The 17,187-nt window shown below is 64.0% G+C and overlaps 5 pseudogenes; all 5 read left to right on the forward strand.

Annotated features, from left to right (window-relative positions):
- Positions 1-142: 142 nt before the first annotated feature.
- Positions 143-261, forward strand: LOC142876157 (uncharacterized; annotated as a pseudogene).
- A 3,454-nt stretch (positions 262-3,715) lies between these two features.
- On the forward strand, positions 3,716-3,834 carry LOC142876158 (uncharacterized; annotated as a pseudogene).
- A 3,486-nt stretch (positions 3,835-7,320) lies between these two features.
- Positions 7,321-7,439, forward strand: LOC142876159 (uncharacterized; annotated as a pseudogene).
- A 3,454-nt stretch (positions 7,440-10,893) lies between these two features.
- Positions 10,894-11,012, forward strand: LOC142876160 (uncharacterized; annotated as a pseudogene).
- A 3,484-nt stretch (positions 11,013-14,496) lies between these two features.
- On the forward strand, positions 14,497-14,615 carry LOC142876161 (uncharacterized; annotated as a pseudogene).
- Positions 14,616-17,187: the final 2,572 nt, after the last annotated feature.

A 17,187-nucleotide genomic window follows, 5' to 3' on the forward strand; every position in this document is an offset into this window, starting at 1 on the left:
AGCCCACGGGACCCGGCCGGCGAACTCAACAGGCCCGGCCCGGCGCGGGGCCTGGGGCGGGAGGCGGCGGCGGCGGCGGCGGCGGCGGGAAAGCGCAGAGAGGCTCGGCTTCTTGAGCGGGGCAGGGGCGCCCTCCGCCGCCGTCTAGGGCCACACCACCCTGAACGCCCCCGATCTCGTCTGGTCTCGGAAGCTAAGCAGGGTCGGGCCCGGTCAGTACTTGGATGGGAGACTGCCTGGGAATACCGGGGGCCACAGGCTGCTTCTTTTTTTTTTTTTTTTTTTTTGCCTCTTGTTCTGTCCCCTTTCTGGGAGCGCGGCGGCGGCCCGGGGTGGGGGTGACCCCAACCCTCAGCGCCCGCCGCGCTGCCTGGCGCCTCAGCCCGCACCGTGGGGCCTCCTCTTGTCCCAAGCCGCGACACCGCCGCCACGCGGCAGCATGCGTGGCATCTGCACTGTCAGGTCTCAGACCAAAGGTCTGCTCTGTGGGAACAGACACGCTGGAGAAAACCTTGAGAGTCTGAGAGGGGAGGGAGTTCCAGAAGAAGGCCAGGATGTCATTTTGAGGGAGTATGTGACCAGAACTCGTCCCGTTGCTTTTGGGGGTTCTATGGGCTCCACGCAGGAATCTTTGGTGGTGGCACCTGATGTTGGGGGATCCGGAGTCACACCCAGACCTGCTCCACAGGCCTCCTTTTACTTTTCTCTTCGGATTCATGATTTTTAAAAAGTGTCTCTTACCTCTATGATTGCATTTTCTTTTCTCTCTCTTTTCAAGCAGATGATGGGAGTACAAGTATTCAGGTGACATGTGTTGCCCGTGCACCCCTCCCCCCTGTGTTCTCATTCATATACCTCTCATGTTGTTCCAGCGTATTGTGGGGGTACCAGTGTTAAGGTCGGGTACAGTTGCCCTCTCCAAGCCTCCCCCCTGGGGTCAGAGCTTCAAGTGCGCCCATCCCCCAGTCGGTGCGCACCCACCCCATTCCTAATGGATGTGGATGCCCATCGCCTCCCCCCACCCGCCCGACACCCACCCGATGAAGGTGATTCCTCTCCGTCCACTTAGGTGTCCATCCGTTCGTACCAATTTGCTGGTGAGCGCGCTCACGTGGTGCTCGTGTGTCCATTCTTGGGATACCTGGCTTACTGGAACGGGTTCCAGCTCTGGCCAGGAGAACACGAGAGGCGCCCTCTCACCGCTGCTCCTCACAGCCGAATGGCACTCCGTGGTGTCCACGCGCCACATTTTATTAATGCACTCCTGGATGGATGGGCACTCGGGTCGCTTCCACGTCTTTGCGATTGTGAATTGTGCCCTAACTGTCACCCTACCCCTTACCCAGCCCGTCTCCTCTGCCCCTGCCTGACGCACTCCTCCCCGGCCAGGCCCGTCACTGTCCTGGGCCCCCGCCTGACCGGCTCCTCCCCGCCCGGCCTGTCACCGTCCTCTGCCCCTGCCTGACATGCTCCTTCCCGCCCGGCCTCTCACCGTCCTCGGCCCCTGCCTGACCGGCTCCTCCGTCGCCTGGGCCTTCCAAGGGCTTGGTGTGGAGGCTGCTTCCAGGAAGCCCTCCAGAAACCCGGCAGCAGGGTGGCCGCAGCAGTCTCCAGCAGCCTTCCCTAAGTCGAGTGCGGGGGACGTGCCCCCGCTGTGCCGCGGGGGGCCCAGCCTGGTGTCTTCCCTGATGCCCTGCGGCTGCCGGCTGGGGCTGCCGCTCCCCGCGAGGGGAGAGCCGCGGAGGTGGGGACCGCCTCCTGATGGGGACGTACGTACACGCAGCTCTCCACGTCGGATCCCGGGGCTCTCTGTCCTGCCCGAAGGCCCAGCGGGCCTGCGGGTCCTTAGAGTGGCAAAAACATCCGAAAGCTGAGACTGAGGGTCCGGTGGGTGTCTGCACTTTTGTGCTGGGCACCCCAGGGAGGCCCGGGGGCTGGCTGGACAACGTGGTCTGCTGGGCGGGGGGGGGTTTGGAGGAGCAACTGATGCCCTTCGCACCTTGGGTAGCAAGAGTCTGAGGTGTCTCTGAGCCCTGTGCCATGTCCGGGGGGGGGGCGCGGGGGGGGGGAGGAGGAGGAGGAGGAGGAGGTGGGAAGGGCCGGGGCCTGCAGTCCTGTTCCCGGGGTGGCACGGCAAGTGGCTTCTTCCACAGGCTGCTTGGCCTGGGCTCCCTGCACCTGGGCCTTTGGGGGACTGGCCCTGTGCTTGCCAACACTTCCTGCAGGGACCCAGAGCTGGGAGGTGGCATCTCTCAGCCCTGGGTCGGGCAGAGCCCCAGCGGGCCATGCCCACAACCTCTCTCAGCACCGGTCCCCCAGAAGGCTCCTTTGGGACCAGGATTCTCTTGCGGTGACTCTTTAAGGTCTGGCCCCTGGATGGAGGGGCACCAGGAGTAGAGGAGCAGGAAGGGGAAGGGGGTGGCCATGCGAGGGGACACTTTGAGGCCAAGTCCCAGCTTCAGCCTGATCCTCCTGGGAACCCCGCTCTGAGACAAGGAGCCGGGCTTCGCATTCCCACAGCAGCCAGTCGTGGGCTGAGGACACCTGGGGCCTTGGGAACTCCCTGGCTTCTCCTTGGTTTAACATCTAGAGCTGCTTGTGAATCGGGCCGCCACACACACCCGAGCGCAGGTGTCTTCCGCACAGACTGCGGGCCTCGCTCTTCTGAACGCCGCTAGCTCGCCACCCACCCACGGGTGAACCTGGTCAGGGTGCTTTCTCTCGGGGGCAGACTCTTTTCCGGGCGGGCTACCGGTGTCTCTGTTTGCTCGTTTCTTTCTTCCATTTCGGGAAAGGCTTCCTTGCTGGGTGTGGAAATCTCCTATGCCTTCCCTCGCCTATTCTGTCAGCTTTCAAATTCTCTTTCAGTTGCCACCCTCACAGATGGATTAGGAAACTCTTTCCGGTGCACTCATTAGTGAAATGACCTCAATGAAGCTGGAATCCAATATCTAATGGCCGATTTTTAGCGAGTCCACACGCCAGGGTGGTCGGGGTCCAATGCAGCCCCGGCCAGGCCCAGGCCCCTTGGACCGGGCCACAGGAGGACACAGAGGAGGGTCCCGGCCCCCACGAAGCGGTGCCGGCGGTTCTCCACGGGCTTGGGCGTTTTCCAGAGGTAGGAGATGGAGGGGACTGATTTCTTCAGCGCCCCACAAACCACGCCACCCCACCCCACCCATGGGACACATCCCCAGAGAGAGACGCCCCATACACTGGCTCCCCTCCCCCTTGCGCTGTGCCCCAGCCCTGGCCCGGGGGAATAGGCGGCAGCCCACCCACAGGGCGAGGGGGGGCACAGCTGAAAGGGGTTGTGGGGGAGGGCGGCCCCTGGCTGGGGTCAAAGGGCGCGCGCGTGCGCAGTCAGCGTCAGCGGCGGCGACGCGCTGGGGGTGGGCAGCGGGTAGGTGAAGGAGGCCGGGCGAGGAGACGAGGGGGGCTGGGAGGGCTCCACCTTGGCGAGTCCAGCCGTGGAGGCGCATCTTGTGTGAGTGTGAGTGAGTGTGAGTGTGTGTGTGTGTGTATAGAGAGACAGCCCCCCGCCCCGCCCCGCCCATCACCCCCGTCCCTGGGAGCCCACGGGACCCGGCCGGCGAACTCAACAGGCCCGGCCCGGCGCGGGGCCTGGGGCGGGAGGCGGCGGCGGCGGCGGCGGCGGCGGGAAAGCGCAGAGAGGCTCGGCTTCTTGAGCGGGGCAGGGGCGCCCTCCGCCGCCGTCTAGGGCCACACCACCCTGAACGCCCCCGATCTCGTCTGGTCTCGGAAGCTAAGCAGGGTCGGGCCCGGTCAGTACTTGGATGGGAGACTGCCTGGGAATACCGGGGGCCACAGGCTGCTTCTTTTTTTTTTTTTTTTTTTTTGCCTCTTGTTCTGTCCCCTTTCTGGGAGCGCGGCGGCGGCCCGGGGTGGGGGTGACCCCAACCCTCAGCGCCCGCCGCGCTGCCTGGCGCCTCAGCCCGCACCGTGGGGCCTCCTCTTGTCCCAAGCCGCGACACCGCCGCCACGCGGCAGCATGCGTGGCATCTGCACTGTCAGGTCTCAGACCAAAGGTCTGCTCTGTGGGAACAGACACGCTGGAGAAAACCTTGAGAGTCTGAGAGGGGAGGGAGTTCCAGAAGAAGGCCAGGATGTCATTTTGAGGGAGTATGTGACCAGAACTCGTCCCGTTGCTTTTGGGGGTTCTATGGGCTCCCCGCAGGAATCTTTGGTGGTGGCACCTGATGTTGGGGGATCCGGAGTCACACCCAGACCTGCTCCACAGGCCTCCTTTTACTTTTCTCTTCGGATTCATGATTTTTAAAAAGTGTCTCTTACCTCTATGATTGCATTTTCTTTTCTCTCTCTTTTCAAGCAGATGATGGGAGTACAAGTATTCAGGTGACATGTGTTGCCCGTGCACCCCTCCCCCCTGTGTTCTCATTCATATACCTCTCATGTTGTTCCAGCGTATTGTGGGGGTACCAGTGTTAAGGTCGGGTACAGTTGCCCTCTCCAAGCCTCCCCCCTGGGGTCAGAGCTTCAAGTGCGCCCATCCCCCAGTCGGTGCGCACCCACCCCATTCCTAATGGATGTGGATGCCCATCGCCTCCCCCCACCCGCCCGACACCCACCCGATGAAGGTGATTCCTCTCCGTCCACTTAGGTGTCCATCCGTTCGTACCAATTTGCTGGTGAGCGCGCTCACGTGGTGCTCGTGTGTCCATTCTTGGGATACCTGGCTTACTGGAACGGGTTCCAGCTCTGGCCAGGAGAACACGAGAGGCGCCCTCTCACCGCTGCTCCTCACAGCCGAATGGCACTCCGTGGTGTCCACGCGCCACATTTTATTAATGCACTCCTGGATGGATGGGCACTCGGGTCGCTTCCACGTCTTTGCGATTGTGAATTGTGCCCTAACTGTCACCCTACCCCTTACCCAGCCCGTCTCCTCTGCCCCTGCCTGACGCACTCCTCCCCGGCCAGGCCCGTCACTGTCCTGGGCCCCCGCCTGACCGGCTCCTCCCCGCCCGGCCTGTCACCGTCCTCTGCCCCTGCCTGACATGCTCCTTCCCGCCCGGCCTCTCACCGTCCTCGGCCCCTGCCTGACCGGCTCCTCCGTCGCCTGGGCCTTCCAAGGGCTTGGTGTGGAGGCTGCTTCCAGGAAGCCCTCCAGAAACCCGGCAGCAGGGTGGCCGCAGCAGTCTCCAGCAGCCTTCCCTAAGTCGAGTGCGGGGGACGTGCCCCCGCTGTGCCGCGGGGGGCCCAGCCTGGTGTCTTCCCTGATGCCCTGCGGCTGCCGGCTGGGGCTGCCGCTCCCCGCGAGGGGAGAGCCGCGGAGGTGGGGACCGCCTCCTGATGGGGACGTACGTACACGCAGCTCTCCACGTCGGATCCCGGGGCTCTCTGTCCTGCCCGAAGGCCCAGCGGGCCTGCGGGTCCTTAGAGTGGCAAAAACATCCAAAAGCTGAGACTGAGGGTCCGGTGGGTGTCTGCACTTTTGTGCTGGGCACCCCAGGGAGGCCCGGGGGCTGGCTGGACAACGTGGTCTGCTGGGCGGGGGGGGGTTTGGAGGAGCAACTGATGCCCTTTGCACCTTGGGTAGCAAGAGTCTGAGGTGTCTCTGAGCCCTGTGCCATGTCCGGGGGGGGGGCGCGGGGGGGGGAGGAGGAGGAGGAGGAGGAGGTGGGAAGGGCCGGGGCCTGCAGTCCTGTTCCCGGGGTGGCACGGCAAGTGGCTTCTTCCACAGGCTGCTTGGCCTGGGCTCCCTGCACCTGGGCCTTTGGGGGACTGGCCCTGTGCTTGCCAACACTTCCTGCAGGGACCCAGAGCTGGGAGGTGGCATCTCTCAGCCCTGGGTCGGGCAGAGCCCCAGCGGGCCATGCCCACAACCTCTCTCAGCACCGGTCCCCCAGAAGGCTCCTTTGGGACCAGGATTCTCTTGCGGTGACTCTTTAAGGTCTGGCCCCTGGATGGAGGGGCACCAGGAGTAGAGGAGCAGGAAGGGGAAGGGGGTGGCCATGCGAGGGGACACTTTGAGGCCAAGTCCCAGCTTCAGCCTGATCCTCCTGGGAACCCCGCTCTGAGACAAGGAGCCGGGCTTCGCATTCCCACAGCAGCCAGTCGTGGGCTGAGGACACCTGGGGCCTTGGGAACTCCCTGGCTTCTCCTTGGTTTAACATCTAGAGCTGCTTGTGAATCGGGCCGCCACACACACCCGAGTGCAGGTGTCTTCCGCACAGACTGCGGGCCTCGCTCTTCTGAACGCCGCTAGCTCGCCACCCACCCACGGGTGAACCTGGTCAGGGTGCTTTCTCTCGGGGGCAGACTCTTTTCCGGGCGGGCTACCGGTGTCTCTGTTTGCTCGTTTCTTTCTTCCATTTCGGGAAAGGCTTCCTTGCTGGGTGTGGAAATCTCCTATGCCTTCCCTCGCCTATTCTGTCAGCTTTCAAATTCTCTTTCAGTTGCCACCCTCACAGATGGATTAGGAAACTCTTTCCGGTGCACTCATTAGTGAAATGACCTCAATGAAGCTGGAATCCAATATCTAATGGCCGATTTTTAGCGAGTCCACACGCCAGGGTGGTCGGGGTCCAATGCAGCCCCGGCCAGGCCCAGGCCCCTTGGACCGGGCCACAGGAGGACACAGAGGAGGGTCCCGGCCCCCACGAAGCGGTGCCGGCGGTTCTCCACGGGCTTGGGCGTTTTCCAGAGGTAGGAGATGGAGGGGACTGATTTCTTCAGCGCCCCACAAACCACGCCACCCCACCCCACCCATGGGACACATCCCCAGAGAGAGACGCCCCATACACTGGCTCCCCTCCCCCTTGCGCTGTGCCCCAGCCCTGGCCCGGGGGAATAGGCGGCAGCCCACCCACAGGGCGAGGGGGGGCACAGCTGAAAGGGGTTGTGGGGGAGGGCGGCCCCTGGCTGGGGTCAAAGGGCGCGCGCGTGCGCAGTCAGCGTCAGCGGCGGCGACGCGCTGGGGGTGGGCAGCGGGTAGGTGAAGGAGGCCGGGCGAGGAGACGAGGGGGGCTGGGAGGGCTCCACCTTGGCGAGTCCAGCCGTGGAGGCGCATCTTGTGTGAGTGTGAGTGAGTGTGAGTGTGTGTGTGTGTGTATAGAGAGACAGCCCCCCGCCCCGCCCCGCCCATCACCCCCGTCCCTGGGAGCCCACGGGACCCGGCCGGCGAACTCAACAGGCCCGGCCCGGCGCGGGGCCTGGGGCGGGAGGCGGCGGCGGCGGCGGCGGCGGCGGCGGCGGCGGCGGCGGCGGCGGCGGCGGCGGCGGGAAAGCGCAGAGAGGCTCGGCTTCTTGAGCGGGGCAGGGGCGCCCTCCGCCGCCGTCTAGGGCCACACCACCCTGAACGCCCCCGATCTCGTCTGGTCTCGGAAGCTAAGCAGGGTCGGGCCCGGTCAGTACTTGGATGGGAGACTGCCTGGGAATACCGGGGGCCACAGGCTGCTTCTTTTTTTTTTTTTTTTTTTTTGCCTCTTGTTCTGTCCCCTTTCTGGGAGCGCGGCGGCGGCCCGGGGTGGGGGTGACCCCAACCCTCAGCGCCCGCCGCGCTGCCTGGCGCCTCAGCCCGCACCGTGGGGCCTCCTCTTGTCCCAAGCCGCGACACCGCCGCCACGCGGCAGCATGCGTGGCATCTGCACTGTCAGGTCTCAGACCAAAGGTCTGCTCTGTGGGAACAGACACGCTGGAGAAAACCTTGAGAGTCTGAGAGGGGAGGGAGTTCCAGAAGAAGGCCAGGATGTCATTTTGAGGGAGTATGTGACCAGAACTCGTCCCGTTGCTTTTGGGGGTTCTATGGGCTCCCCGCAGGAATCTTTGGTGGTGGCACCTGATGTTGGGGGATCCGGAGTCACACCCAGACCTGCTCCACAGGCCTCCTTTTACTTTTCTCTTCGGATTCATGATTTTTAAAAAGTGTCTCTTACCTCTATGATTGCATTTTCTTTTCTCTCTCTTTTCAAGCAGATGATGGGAGTACAAGTATTCAGGTGACATGTGTTGCCCGTGCACCCCTCCCCCCTGTGTTCTCATTCATATACCTCTCATGTTGTTCCAGCGTATTGTGGGGGTACCAGTGTTAAGGTCGGGTACAGTTGCCCTCTCCAAGCCTCCCCCCTGGGGTCAGAGCTTCAAGTGCGCCCATCCCCCAGTCGGTGCGCACCCACCCCATTCCTAATGGATGTGGATGCCCATCGCCTCCCCCCACCCGCCCGACACCCACCCGATGAAGGTGATTCCTCTCCGTCCACTTAGGTGTCCATCCGTTCGTACCAATTTGCTGGTGAGCGCGCTCACGTGGTGCTCGTGTGTCCATTCTTGGGATACCTGGCTTACTGGAACGGGTTCCAGCTCTGGCCAGGAGAACACGAGAGGCGCCCTCTCACCGCTGCTCCTCACAGCCGAATGGCACTCCGTGGTGTCCACGCGCCACATTTTATTAATGCACTCCTGGATGGATGGGCACTCGGGTCGCTTCCACGTCTTTGCGATTGTGAATTGTGCCCTAACTGTCACCCTACCCCTTACCCAGCCCGTCTCCTCTGCCCCTGCCTGACGCACTCCTCCCCGGCCAGGCCCGTCACTGTCCTGGGCCCCCGCCTGACCGGCTCCTCCCCGCCCGGCCTGTCACCGTCCTCTGCCCCTGCCTGACATGCTCCTTCCCGCCCGGCCTCTCACCGTCCTCGGCCCCTGCCTGACCGGCTCCTCCGTCGCCTGGGCCTTCCAAGGGCTTGGTGTGGAGGCTGCTTCCAGGAAGCCCTCCAGAAACCCGGCAGCAGGGTGGCCGCAGCAGTCTCCAGCAGCCTTCCCTAAGTCGAGTGCGGGGGACGTGCCCCCGCTGTGCCGCGGGGGGCCCAGCCTGGTGTCTTCCCTGATGCCCTGCGGCTGCCGGCTGGGGCTGCCGCTCCCCGCGAGGGGAGAGCCGCGGAGGTGGGGACCGCCTCCTGATGGGGACGTACGTACACGCAGCTCTCCACGTCGGATCCCGGGGCTCTCTGTCCTGCCCGAAGGCCCAGCGGGCCTGCGGGTCCTTAGAGTGGCAAAAACATCCGAAAGCTGAGACTGAGGGTCCGGTGGGTGTCTGCACTTTTGTGCTGGGCACCCCAGGGAGGCCCGGGGGCTGGCTGGACAACGTGGTCTGCTGGGCGGGGGGGGGTTTGGAGGAGCAACTGATGCCCTTCGCACCTTGGGTAGCAAGAGTCTGAGGTGTCTCTGAGCCCTGTGCCATGTCCGGGGGGGGGGCGCGGGGGGGGGGAGGAGGAGGAGGAGGAGGAGGTGGGAAGGGCCGGGGCCTGCAGTCCTGTTCCCGGGGTGGCACGGCAAGTGGCTTCTTCCACAGGCTGCTTGGCCTGGGCTCCCTGCACCTGGGCCTTTGGGGGACTGGCCCTGTGCTTGCCAACACTTCCTGCAGGGACCCAGAGCTGGGAGGTGGCATCTCTCAGCCCTGGGTCGGGCAGAGCCCCAGCGGGCCATGCCCACAACCTCTCTCAGCACCGGTCCCCCAGAAGGCTCCTTTGGGACCAGGATTCTCTTGCGGTGACTCTTTAAGGTCTGGCCCCTGGATGGAGGGGCACCAGGAGTAGAGGAGCAGGAAGGGGAAGGGGGTGGCCATGCGAGGGGACACTTTGAGGCCAAGTCCCAGCTTCAGCCTGATCCTCCTGGGAACCCCGCTCTGAGACAAGGAGCCGGGCTTCGCATTCCCACAGCAGCCAGTCGTGGGCTGAGGACACCTGGGGCCTTGGGAACTCCCTGGCTTCTCCTTGGTTTAACATCTAGAGCTGCTTGTGAATCGGGCCGCCACACACACCCGAGCGCAGGTGTCTTCCGCACAGACTGCGGGCCTCGCTCTTCTGAACGCCGCTAGCTCGCCACCCACCCACGGGTGAACCTGGTCAGGGTGCTTTCTCTCGGGGGCAGACTCTTTTCCGGGCGGGCTACCGGTGTCTCTGTTTGCTCGTTTCTTTCTTCCATTTCGGGAAAGGCTTCCTTGCTGGGTGTGGAAATCTCCTATGCCTTCCCTCGCCTATTCTGTCAGCTTTCAAATTCTCTTTCAGTTGCCACCCTCACAGATGGATTAGGAAACTCTTTCCGGTGCACTCATTAGTGAAATGACCTCAATGAAGCTGGAATCCAATATCTAATGGCCGATTTTTAGCGAGTCCACACGCCAGGGTGGTCGGGGTCCAATGCAGCCCCGGCCAGGCCCAGGCCCCTTGGACCGGGCCACAGGAGGACACAGAGGAGGGTCCCGGCCCCCACGAAGCGGTGCCGGCGGTTCTCCACGGGCTTGGGCGTTTTCCAGAGGTAGGAGATGGAGGGGACTGATTTCTTCAGCGCCCCACAAACCACGCCACCCCACCCCACCCATGGGACACATCCCCAGAGAGAGACGCCCCATACACTGGCTCCCCTCCCCCTTGCGCTGTGCCCCAGCCCTGGCCCGGGGGAATAGGCGGCAGCCCACCCACAGGGCGAGGGGGGGCACAGCTGAAAGGGGTTGTGGGGGAGGGCGGCCCCTGGCTGGGGTCAAAGGGCGCGCGCGTGCGCAGTCAGCGTCAGCGGCGGCGACGCGCTGGGGGTGGGCAGCGGGTAGGTGAAGGAGGCCGGGCGAGGAGACGAGGGGGGCTGGGAGGGCTCCACCTTGGCGAGTCCAGCCGTGGAGGCGCATCTTGTGTGAGTGTGAGTGAGTGTGAGTGTGTGTGTGTGTGTATAGAGAGACAGCCCCCCGCCCCGCCCCGCCCATCACCCCCGTCCCTGGGAGCCCACGGGACCCGGCCGGCGAACTCAACAGGCCCGGCCCGGCGCGGGGCCTGGGGCGGGAGGCGGCGGCGGCGGCGGCGGCGGCGGGAAAGCGCAGAGAGGCTCGGCTTCTTGAGCGGGGCAGGGGCGCCCTCCGCCGCCGTCTAGGGCCACACCACCCTGAACGCCCCCGATCTCGTCTGGTCTCGGAAGCTAAGCAGGGTCGGGCCCGGTCAGTACTTGGATGGGAGACTGCCTGGGAATACCGGGGGCCACAGGCTGCTTCTTTTTTTTTTTTTTTTTTTTTTGCCTCTTGTTCTGTCCCCTTTCTGGGAGCGCGGCGGCGGCCCGGGGTGGGGGTGACCCCAACCCTCAGCGCCCGCCGCGCTGCCTGGCGCCTCAGCCCGCACCGTGGGGCCTCCTCTTGTCCCAAGCCGCGACACCGCCGCCACGCGGCAGCATGCGTGGCATCTGCACTGTCAGGTCTCAGACCAAAGGTCTGCTCTGTGGGAACAGACACGCTGGAGAAAACCTTGAGAGTCTGAGAGGGGAGGGAGTTCCAGAAGAAGGCCAGGATGTCATTTTGAGGGAGTATGTGACCAGAACTCGTCCCGTTGCTTTTGGGGGTTCTATGGGCTCCCCGCAGGAATCTTTGGTGGTGGCACCTGATGTTGGGGGATCCGGAGTCACACCCAGACCTGCTCCACAGGCCTCCTTTTACTTTTCTCTTCGGATTCATGATTTTTAAAAAGTGTCTCTTACCTCTATGATTGCATTTTCTTTTCTCTCTCTTTTCAAGCAGATGATGGGAGTACAAGTATTCAGGTGACATGTGTTGCCCGTGCACCCCTCCCCCCTGTGTTCTCATTCATATACCTCTCATGTTGTTCCAGCGTATTGTGGGGGTACCAGTGTTAAGGTCGGGTACAGTTGCCCTCTCCAAGCCTCCCCCCTGGGGTCAGAGCTTCAAGTGCGCCCATCCCCCAGTCGGTGCGCACCCACCCCATTCCTAATGGATGTGGATGCCCATCGCCTCCCCCCACCCGCCCGACACCCACCCGATGAAGGTGATTCCTCTCCGTCCACTTAGGTGTCCATCCGTTCGTACCAATTTGCTGGTGAGCGCGCTCACGTGGTGCTCGTGTGTCCATTCTTGGGATACCTGGCTTACTGGAACGGGTTCCAGCTCTGGCCAGGAGAACACGAGAGGCGCCCTCTCACCGCTGCTCCTCACAGCCGAATGGCACTCCGTGGTGTCCACGCGCCACATTTTATTAATGCACTCCTGGATGGATGGGCACTCGGGTCGCTTCCACGTCTTTGCGATTGTGAATTGTGCCCTAACTGTCACCCTACCCCTTACCCAGCCCGTCTCCTCTGCCCCTGCCTGACGCACTCCTCCCCGGCCAGGCCCGTCACTGTCCTGGGCCCCCGCCTGACCGGCTCCTCCCCGCCCGGCCTGTCACCGTCCTCTGCCCCTGCCTGACATGCTCCTTCCCGCCCGGCCTCTCACCGTCCTCGGCCCCTGCCTGACCGGCTCCTCCGTCGCCTGGGCCTTCCAAGGGCTTGGTGTGGAGGCTGCTTCCAGGAAGCCCTCCAGAAACCCGGCAGCAGGGTGGCCGCAGCAGTCTCCAGCAGCCTTCCCTAAGTCGAGTGCGGGGGACGTGCCCCCGCTGTGCCGCGGGGGGCCCAGCCTGGTGTCTTCCCTGATGCCCTGCGGCTGCCGGCTGGGGCTGCCGCTCCCCGCGAGGGGAGAGCCGCGGAGGTGGGGACCGCCTCCTGATGGGGACGTACGTACACGCAGCTCTCCACGTCGGATCCCGGGGCTCTCTGTCCTGCCCGAAGGCCCAGCGGGCCTGCGGGTCCTTAGAGTGGCAAAAACATCCAAAAGCTGAGACTGAGGGTCCGGTGGGTGTCTGCACTTTTGTGCTGGGCACCCCAGGGAGGCCCGGGGGCTGGCTGGACAACGTGGTCTGCTGGGCGGGGGGGGGTTTGGAGGAGCAACTGATGCCCTTTGCACCTTGGGTAGCAAGAGTCTGAGGTGTCTCTGAGCCCTGTGCCATGTCCGGGGGGGGGGCGCGGGGGGGGGAGGAGGAGGAGGAGGAGGAGGTGGGAAGGGCCGGGGCCTGCAGTCCTGTTCCCGGGGTGGCACGGCAAGTGGCTTCTTCCACAGGCTGCTTGGCCTGGGCTCCCTGCACCTGGGCCTTTGGGGGACTGGCCCTGTGCTTGCCAACACTTCCTGCAGGGACCCAGAGCTGGGAGGTGGCATCTCTCAGCCCTGGGTCGGGCAGAGCCCCAGCGGGCCATGCCCACAACCTCTCTCAGCACCGGTCCCCCAGAAGGCTCCTTTGGGACCAGGATTCTCTTGCGGTGACTCTTTAAGGTCTGGCCCCTGGATGGAGGGGCACCAGGAGTAGAGGAGCAGGAAGGGGAAGGGGGTGGCCATGCGAGGGGACACTTTGAGGCCAAGTCCCAGCTTCAGCCTGATCCTCCTGGGAACCCCGCTCTGAGACAAGGAGCCGGGCTTCGCATTCCCACAGCAGCCAGTCGTGGGCTGAGGACACCTGGGGCCTTGGGAACTCCCTGGCTTCTCCTTGGTTTAACATCTAGAGCTGCTTGTGAATCGGGCCGCCACACACACCCGAGTGCAGGTGTCTTCCGCACAGACTGCGGGCCTCGCTCTTCTGAACGCCGCTAGCTCGCCACCCACCCACGGGTGAACCTGGTCAGGGTGCTTTCTCTCGGGGGCAGACTCTTTTCCGGGCGGGCTACCGGTGTCTCTGTTTGCTCGTTTCTTTCTTCCATTTCGGGAAAGGCTTCCTTGCTGGGTGTGGAAATCTCCTATGCCTTCCCTCGCCTATTCTGTCAGCTTTCAAATTCTCTTTCAGTTGCCACCCTCACAGATGGATTAGGAAACTCTTTCCGGTGCACTCATTAGTGAAATGACCTCAATGAAGCTGGAATCCAATATCTAATGGCCGATTTTTAGCGAGTCCACACGCCAGGGTGGTCGGGGTCCAATGCAGCCCCGGCCAGGCCCAGGCCCCTTGGACCGGGCCACAGGAGGACACAGAGGAGGGTCCCGGCCCCCACGAAGCGGTGCCGGCGGTTCTCCACGGGCTTGGGCGTTTTCCAGAGGTAGGAGATGGAGGGGACTGATTTCTTCAGCGCCCCACAAACCACGCCACCCCACCCCACCCATGGGACACATCCCCAGAGAGAGACGCCCCATACACTGGCTCCCCTCCCCCTTGCGCTGTGCCCCAGCCCTGGCCCGGGGGAATAGGCGGCAGCCCACCCACAGGGCGAGGGGGGGCACAGCTGAAAGGGGTTGTGGGGGAGGGCGGCCCCTGGCTGGGGTCAAAGGGCGCGCGCGTGCGCAGTCAGCGTCAGCGGCGGCGACGCGCTGGGGGTGGGCAGCGGGTAGGTGAAGGAGGCCGGGCGAGGAGACGAGGGGGGCTGGGAGGGCTCCACCTTGGCGAGTCCAGCCGTGGAGGCGCATCTTGTGTGAGTGTGAGTGAGTGTGAGTGTGTGTGTGTGTGTATAGAGAGACAGCCCCCCGCCCCGCCCCGCCCATCACCCCCGTCCCTGGGAGCCCACGGGACCCGGCCGGCGAACTCAACAGGCCCGGCCCGGCGCGGGGCCTGGGGCGGGAGGCGGCGGCGGCGGCGGCGGCGGCGGCGGCGGCGGCGGCGGCGGCGGCGGCGGCGGGAAAGCGCAGAGAGGCTCGGCTTCTTGAGCGGGGCAGGGGCGCCCTCCGCCGCCGTCTAGGGCCACACCACCCTGAACGCCCCCGATCTCGTCTGGTCTCGGAAGCTAAGCAGGGTCGGGCCCGGTCAGTACTTGGATGGGAGACTGCCTGGGAATACCGGGGGCCACAGGCTGCTTCTTTTTTTTTTTTTTTTTTTTTGCCTCTTGTTCTGTCCCCTTTCTGGGAGCGCGGCGGCGGCCCGGGGTGGGGGTGACCCCAACCCTCAGCGCCCGCCGCGCTGCCTGGCGCCTCAGCCCGCACCGTGGGGCCTCCTCTTGTCCCAAGCCGCGACACCGCCGCCACGCGGCAGCATGCGTGGCATCTGCACTGTCAGGTCTCAGACCAAAGGTCTGCTCTGTGGGAACAGACACGCTGGAGAAAACCTTGAGAGTCTGAGAGGGGAGGGAGTTCCAGAAGAAGGCCAGGATGTCATTTTGAGGGAGTATGTGACCAGAACTCGTCCCGTTGCTTTTGGGGGTTCTATGGGCTCCCCGCAGGAATCTTTGGTGGTGGCACCTGATGTTGGGGGATCCGGAGTCACACCCAGACCTGCTCCACAGGCCTCCTTTTACTTTTCTCTTCGGATTCATGATTTTTAAAAAGTGTCTCTTACCTCTATGATTGCATTTTCTTTTCTCTCTCTTTTCAAGCAGATGATGGGAGTACAAGTATTCAGGTGACATGTGTTGCCCGTGCACCCCTCCCCCCTGTGTTCTCATTCATATACCTCTCATGTTGTTCCAGCGTATTGTGGGGGTACCAGTGTTAAGGTCGGGTACAGTTGCCCTCTCCAAGCCTCCCCCCTGGGGTCAGAGCTTCAAGTGCGCCCATCCCCCAGTCGGTGCGCACCCACCCCATTCCTAATGGATGTGGATGCCCATCGCCTCCCCCCACCCGCCCGACACCCACCCGATGAAGGTGATTCCTCTCCGTCCACTTAGGTGTCCATCCGTTCGTACCAATTTGCTGGTGAGCGCGCTCACGTGGTGCTCGTGTGTCCATTCTTGGGATACCTGGCTTACTGGAACGGGTTCCAGCTCTGGCCAGGAGAACACGAGAGGCGCCCTCTCACCGCTGCTCCTCACAGCCGAATGGCACTCCGTGGTGTCCACGCGCCACATTTTATTAATGCACTCCTGGATGGATGGGCACTCGGGTCGCTTCCACGTCTTTGCGATTGTGAATTGTGCCCTAACTGTCACCCTACCCCTTACCCAGCCCGTCTCCTCTGCCCCTGCCTGACGCACTCCTCCCCGGCCAGGCCCGTCACTGTCCTGGGCCCCCGCCTGACCGGCTCCTCCCCGCCCGGCCTGTCACCGTCCTCTGCCCCTGCCTGACATGCTCCTTCCCGCCCGGCCTCTCACCGTCCTCGGCCCCTGCCTGACCGGCTCCTCCGTCGCCTGGGCCTTCCAAGGGCTTGGTGTGGAGGCTGCTTCCAGGAAGCCCTCCAGAAACCCGGCAGCAGGGTGGCCGCAGCAGTCTCCAGCAGCCTTCCCTAAGTCGAGTGCGGGGGACGTGCCCCCGCTGTGCCGCGGGGGGCCCAGCCTGGTGTCTTCCCTGATGCCCTGCGGCTGCCGGCTGGGGCTGCCGCTCCCCGCGAGGGGAGAGCCGCGGAGGTGGGGACCGCCTCCTGATGGGGACGTACGTACACGCAGCTCTCCACGTCGGATCCCGGGGCTCTCTGTCCTGCCCGAAGGCCCAGCGGGCCTGCGGGTCCTTAGAGTGGCAAAAACATCCAAAAGCTGAGACTGAGGGTCCGGTGGGTGTCTGCACTTTTGTGCTGGGCACCCCAGGGAGGCCCGGGGGCTGGCTGGACAACGTGGTCTGCTGGGCGGGGGGGGGTTTGGAGGAGCAACTGATGCCCTTTGCACCTTGGGTAGCAAGAGTCTGAGGTGTCTCTGAGCCCTGTGCCATGTCCGGGGGGGGGGCGCGGGGGGGGGAGGAGGAGGAGGAGGAGGAGGTGGGAAGGGCCGGGGCCTGCAGTCCTGTTCCCGGGGTGGCACGGCAAGTGGCTTCTTCCACAGGCTGCTTGGCCTGGGCTCCCTGCACCTGGGCCTTTGGGGGACTGGCCCTGTGCTTGCCAACACTTCCTGCAGGGACCCAGAGCTGGGAGGTGGCATCTCTCAGCCCTGGGTCGGGCAGAGCCCCAGCGGGCCATGCCCACAACCTCTCTCAGCACCGGTCCCCCAGAAGGCTCCTTTGGGACCAGGATTCTCTTGCGGTGACTCTTTAAGGTCTGGCCCCTGGATGGAGGGGCACCAGGAGTAGAGGAGCAGGAAGGGGAAGGGGGTGGCCATGCGAGGGGACACTTTGAGGCCAAGTCCCAGCTTCAGCCTGATCCTCCTGGGAACCCCGCTCTGAGACAAGGAGCCGGGCTTCGCATTCCCACAGCAGCCAGTCGTGGGCTGAGGACACCTGGGGCCTTGGGAACTCCCTGGCTTCTCCTTGGTTTAACATCTAGAGCTGCTTGTGAATCGGGCCGCCACACACACCCGAGTGCAGGTGTCTTCCGCACAGACTGCGGGCCTCGCTCTTCTGAACGCCGCTAGCTCGCCACCCACCCACGGGTGAACCTGGTCAGGGTGCTTTCTCTCGGGGGCAGACTCTTTTCCGGGCGGGCTACCGGTGTCTCTGTTTGCTCGTTTCTTTCTTCCATTTCGGGAAAGGCTTCCTTGCTGGGTGTGGAAATCTCCTATGCCTTCCCT

This window comes from Microcebus murinus, chromosome 14, assembly GCF_040939455.1.
Source record: "Microcebus murinus isolate Inina chromosome 14, M.murinus_Inina_mat1.0, whole genome shotgun sequence".
In the NCBI taxonomy this organism is placed as follows: domain Eukaryota; kingdom Metazoa; phylum Chordata; class Mammalia; order Primates; family Cheirogaleidae; genus Microcebus; species Microcebus murinus.